Source organism: Elgaria multicarinata, chromosome 16 (assembly GCF_023053635.1).
Source record: "Elgaria multicarinata webbii isolate HBS135686 ecotype San Diego chromosome 16, rElgMul1.1.pri, whole genome shotgun sequence".
Taxonomy (NCBI): domain Eukaryota; kingdom Metazoa; phylum Chordata; class Lepidosauria; order Squamata; family Anguidae; genus Elgaria; species Elgaria multicarinata.
The window spans coordinates 16,546,205-16,551,867 of record NC_086186.1 but is presented as its reverse complement, the minus strand read 5'-3'; the positions used below and the strand labels follow the sequence as shown (position 1 = coordinate 16,551,867).

Genomic DNA, 5,663 nt, shown 5'->3' with positions numbered 1-5,663 from the left:
CGCGGAGGAGAGGGGGGGGAGGCGCCTTCCTTGACGTCGGCTTTCTTCTTCTCTGCCCCCACCTCCGCTTTCTGGTTGGCTGGTTGGCTTGAAGTGGGTGGAGGCTCGCGGAGAGTCTTTCTCCCTTTCTTTTCGTTGGGTCCCAGGAAGCGCAGAGAGCTTTTCATCAGCAACCGCCCCTTTAAGAAGGGATAGCGAGGCCCCTTCGAAGCAATGCGGGAACTGGATGCCTTGATCTTGTGTCAACAGATGAGGAGCATCACGAGTGAGACAGAGGGCCGTGCTGGCGGGCAGCTGCCAAGGACCCGGACAGCCGAAGAAGAGCCACGTGGGAGCAGACCAAGGGTCCATCTAGTCCAGCATCCTGTTCACATCTGCTGCCCATGGGAAACCCACGAGCAGAACATGAGTGCAACAGGCAGCACCCGCCCAGCCATGTTCCCCAGCAATGCTGGGAGCTGCAGGACTTCTTTCTCTCTAAACGTGCATAAGCAATGCATTGTAATTAACTAAACTGAAATACAGCACTGGTTTGGAAGGGCTGGGTGATTCTGTGCTGGTGGGGGGAGTTGTGGACTGCATCCATATATAGCAAAAATTGCTTGTTTTTCCTCCTAAACCTTCTCCTCACCTCTCATTCTCTCTTACTGTCAACGATGTCAGGCTTACTCCGGTCAAGGAAGCTCGTAGTCTTGGCTTTATATTTGACTCCTCGCTCTCCTTTACTCCTCACATCGAGGCAGTAGCTAAATCCTGTCGTTTCTTCCTGTATAATATTGCCAGGATTTGACCATTTCTGTCTGTCTCTTCTGCCAAGACTCTCGTTCACGCACTGGTTATCTCTCGGTTGGACTACTGCAACCTTCTTCTCTCTGGCCTTCCTTCGTCTCACATCAGTCCGCTGGTCTCTGTCCACCACTCTGCCGCTAAGATCATCTTCTTGGCCCGCCGCTCTGACCATGTCACCCCACTTCTGAAATCTCTTCATTGGCTTCCAATTCACCCCAGAATCCAATATAAACTTCTCCTGCTGACCTTCAAAGCTCTTCACGGTCTAGCTCCTGCCTATCTCTCCTCTCTCATCTCACACTATTGCCCCGCTCGTGCTCTCCGCTCCTCTGATGCCATGCTTCTCGCCTGCCCAAGGACCTCCACTTCCCTTACTCGGCTTCGTCCTTTTTCTTCTGCTGCCCCTTACGCCTGGAACGCTCTTCCAGAACACTTGAGAACGACAAACTCAATCACTGCTTTTAAAACTCAGCTAAAAACTTTTCTTTTCCCTATAGCCTTCAAATATTGAGTTTGTTCTGACTCTATACTGTTAGCTTCTCCCTACCAGGTGCCTGTTTACACTTCCCTGTGCCTGTTTGCATTTCCCTTCCCTCTTTATTGTTTACTACAACTTATTAGATTGTAAGCCTATGCGGCAGGGTCTTGCTATTTACTGTGTTATCTGTACAGCACCATGTACACTGATGGTGCTATATAAATAAATAATAATAATAATAATGTTTCACACAATGTTTAAAACAATAGATGAGCAGTCCAACAGTTTATCACACATACAGAGTTGCAATACTGATTTCTGAAGCATCCAAGCCATTTGTAGAAGTTGGCTGGTGCGCCAGACTCTAAAGAACTGTTCTAAAACAACAGTCCTGTTTAATTTTTGTGGTATAGGAAATGGCTACTATAAATGGAAAGAAGCAATGATCTTTCAATATAGGAGGGAATATTCTTGTCTCCCCCCCACACACACTTTTTTTTCTCATTCAGCTACCAACTGCATGGGGGTTACAAAATCTGCATTATTAATATTTACTGGTTCCATGTAGAAAAGATAACATCATGAAAAGAGGGCTTTAACAAGGGCTGTAATTATTGCTTATATATAAGTGTTTGGGTCATCCTCAGGGATCCTTCTCTGTGAGCCCCTGCCAAAGGAAGTGAGGCAGGTGGCTACCAGTAGGAGGGCTTTCTATGGCACCCCAGCTGTGGAATGAGCTCCCTAAGGAGATTCACCTGGCACCTACACTATATTCTTTCAGATGTCAGGTGAAGACCTTTTTATTCTGTCAGCATTTTAACAGTCTATAAATTTAATTTTAACTTTGCTATCTTAACTTTGTATTTTAAATTTGTATTTCTGCACTGCTTCTGATTTTATCCTGGTTGTGCTTTTATATTGTATTTTATATCGGCCTGGTTCAGGTTACACAATGGGCTTTGTGGTTAGCTTAGCCATATATGAGTACCCAGGTAGCTGGGGGAAAGGTAATCACGGCCGGGGAAGGCAACGGCAAACCACCCCGCTATAAGGCCTGCCAAGAAAACATCAGCAAAAGCTGGCATCCCTCCAAGAGTCAGTAATGACTCAGTGCTTGCACGAGAGGTTCCTTTCCTTCCTAGCCATATTCAGCTGTGGTTAACGCTAACCACATGCGGAATGCTTGCAGACAACACTTTTAACCCTTTTGTGGTTAAGTTTTCCTTAACCACACGCTAACCACAAAGTGAGCCTAACCACTATGGCCTGGTTCAGACAACACGCTAAACCATGCTTCTTAAGCACAAAATGGTTAATGCAAAATGCATTAACATTAATACATTTCATTAACCATTTTGTGGTTAAGCAGCATGGTTTTACGTGTTGTCTGAACCAGGGCAATGTGGTTAACGGAGCAGATGGTTAGGAAAAACATGTGTCAGATGACACCGTTAACCATGGTTAAGCATTCCGTTAACCATTTTGTGGTTAAGCAGCATGGTTTTACGTGTTGTCTGAACCAGGGCAATGTGGTTAACGGAGCAGATGGTTAGGAAAAACATGTGTCAGATGACACCGTTAACCATGGTTAAGCATTCCGTTAACCATTTTGTGGTTAAGCAGCATGGTTTTACGTGTTGTCTGAACCAGGGCAATGTGGTTAACGGAGCAGATGGTTAGGAAAAACATGTGTCACATGACACCGTTAACCATGGTTAAGCATTCCGTTAAGCATTTTGTGGTTTAGCGTGTTGTCTGAATGGGGCCATCATGTTTTTATACTGTTTGTTTTATACTTTGAATGGTTTAAATTTTTGTGAACCGCCCAGGGAGCTTCAGCTATTTGGCGGTATAAAAATGCAATAAATAAATAAATGCATTGTATATTTGTATAGCATTTTGGAGGGGGAAAGCAGTGAGAAAAAGCACAGGAATCCAGTTTCTGCACAGCAAGGTCTATGGGCAGCAAGGTCTGAGACCACTCAAAGTCCATCCCTTTCCACATCAACAAAGCACACCCCCCCCCCCCAAGGAAAACAAAAACTCCAAAGTGGCAAAAACAGTAACAAAAGCCAGAAAGAAGATTAAGGCTGCAATCCCTATACACACCAACCTGGGAGTAAGTCCTATGGACCTCCATGGGGCTTACTTCTGAGCAGGGTGGATAAAAATCAATGGTTTTAAAAAAATAGAAAAATAAAATTGGATTTTCTTTAATTTAAATCAGATTTTTTTATTTAAATCAGATTTTTTTTTAATAAAATGCTTTTTGAGGAAAAATCTATCTAAAGATAGTTTTCTATTTAAGATCCATTATCGTCGAAAGGTTATTCATCATGAAATAAGGATTAGTTTTTAATTATGTAGCATGAGGCTGTATATTCATGCAATGTTTAAATTTTGGGGTAAGTGAATCCCATTAATCCATTCACAATGTCATGCTCTTCCAGAGGTTTCTGTAAGAGTATTGGGCAATTTTTCTATCTAGAAGATATTATCACAATTGCTTGGTTTTACAGTTCTCAAAACTGTGAATTTGTGTCTGCAGAGATCACAATCTCATTGTGCCTTTGCAAATCTATGTATGTACACAGAATCAACCCCTTACCTCTTAAGCGCTAAGTTTCAAAAAATTCAATGAATAGAGTGCACTTTTTGGGGGAGGGGGAAGTCACATGATTAAATCAAGTCTTTCTGATTAGTGATTTAAATCATTATTTAAATCAAATTGATTTAAATCAAATCCACACTGCTTCTGAGTAGACATCTAGGATTGCAGTGCAAGATACAGAACACAATAGGGGGATCAGTTGGTAATTTATGTCATATGGTCTACATTCCATAAAGTTATCTACCAATGTTTTTATAATTTCACATTCCCAGAAAATCTGGAATATTTCAACTCCTAGTTCTTCACATCCTCAGGATGTCAGTTACTAATTAAAACTACTAGAAAATCTGCCTCTCAGTTTTAAAGGGGTGTGTGTGTGTGTCTGTCTGTCTGTCTGTCTGTTTGCCGTAAAAGGATTTTGCAAGATTTCAAACTTTTAAACACCAGCTTTTCTCAGCAGCTTTTTTGATCTGACATTCTCCTCTTTGACACTTAAGAAGCCTTCAATTAAAGAACAGCTGATGCCTGTCTATATTTGTTCCTCTTGCTCATCACAGGCATGCTACTTTCGGAAAGAAGCAGCTATCTCATGTTACATCAGTAAGCCTTCAGTTGCAGTTGTAGAAAGTTGGCAGGGAACTGCCATCGTATGAAAATCAAGGTCTGGTAGGAGAAATAGACATGAAGTTTACGGTCATTGGGCCCTAAGAAGAAATTACGGATCCTTAACGCAGAAGGCAAGTTGTTTTAATAGCATCATTTTCTTTTTCTTCTTCTTTAATCCATTATAGAGTGCTGAAACTTGATTACTTAAATCTGCTACATCCATGTTGGTAAAACTGAGCATAGACCATATAATCTATTTTTAAATATTGTAAATAAATAAAATAATCTAAAACAAGAAAAAAAATACTTCAGGCATAAACGCCTAAAAAAATAGACCAATGAGAGCAATTCAACAGCTTTGAAAAAAGGAGAGCACTTTTCTGCATCCTATAACAAGGTGTGTGTGTTTTTTAAAAAAAATTGCATTCAAAACTGAATTTACATTTTGTAAAACAGAATGTATGGTAGTGCTTGTACTGTTTCCTAGGTCTTCAGTCAGCAGCTAATTTTACCAGAAATAATAATAATAATAATAATAATAATAATAATAATGTGACAGGAAAACACAGGAGGGCTACAAGTGGAACACATTGTTGTCAGAGCTACCCTATAAAATTCTGTCAATGAGGCAGGGTGATTGCACAGTAAAAATCTCATTGAAAAGCACCCTTTGAGTAGAGAGTGAAAGAAACAGTAGAAAGGGCAAGCCTTCGGTGTCGGCCATCAGCAATAACACCCTACAGTTCATGTTCCAAGTGCCAGTCTTGGAACCACCTAGTCCTACTGCTACTGGGATTTTGCTGTTGCTGATTTTTCAACTGTTTGAGCAAGTGGGTAACCCTGCATGGCTTGTCATTTCTCCCTCCTGGAAGTGGGGTGGATTGGGTCCAAAGGAAGTCGCTAGTGAATGGACAGTCACAACAGAGGTGAAGGGGGGGGGGGTTGGACTCAATGGCCTTATAGGTCCCTTCCAACTCTACTGTTCTATGACTCTTGGTTCTTTCTTTACTGTTTTGATGGCTTGTGCTTTGTACAACACATGGCTACTTCTGACACAGACAAACAGTTAAATGGGATCATGCTTTAGTTTTCAGATGCTGCAGGACTCTGTTTAATCTGTGCCAAATTAACCTGGGCGTTCTTCTGCTTACTAAAACCTCTCTATTCCATTCCTTCTTT

The 5,663-nt window shown here is 41.7% G+C and overlaps 1 protein-coding gene across 1 annotated transcript in view; it reads right to left on the bottom strand.

The window, feature by feature from the left end:
- The window catches only part of GATM (glycine amidinotransferase), a 250,974-nt gene that overhangs the window by 32,630 nt on the left and 212,681 nt on the right, over nt 1-5,663 (bottom strand). The window lies entirely within an intron of this gene.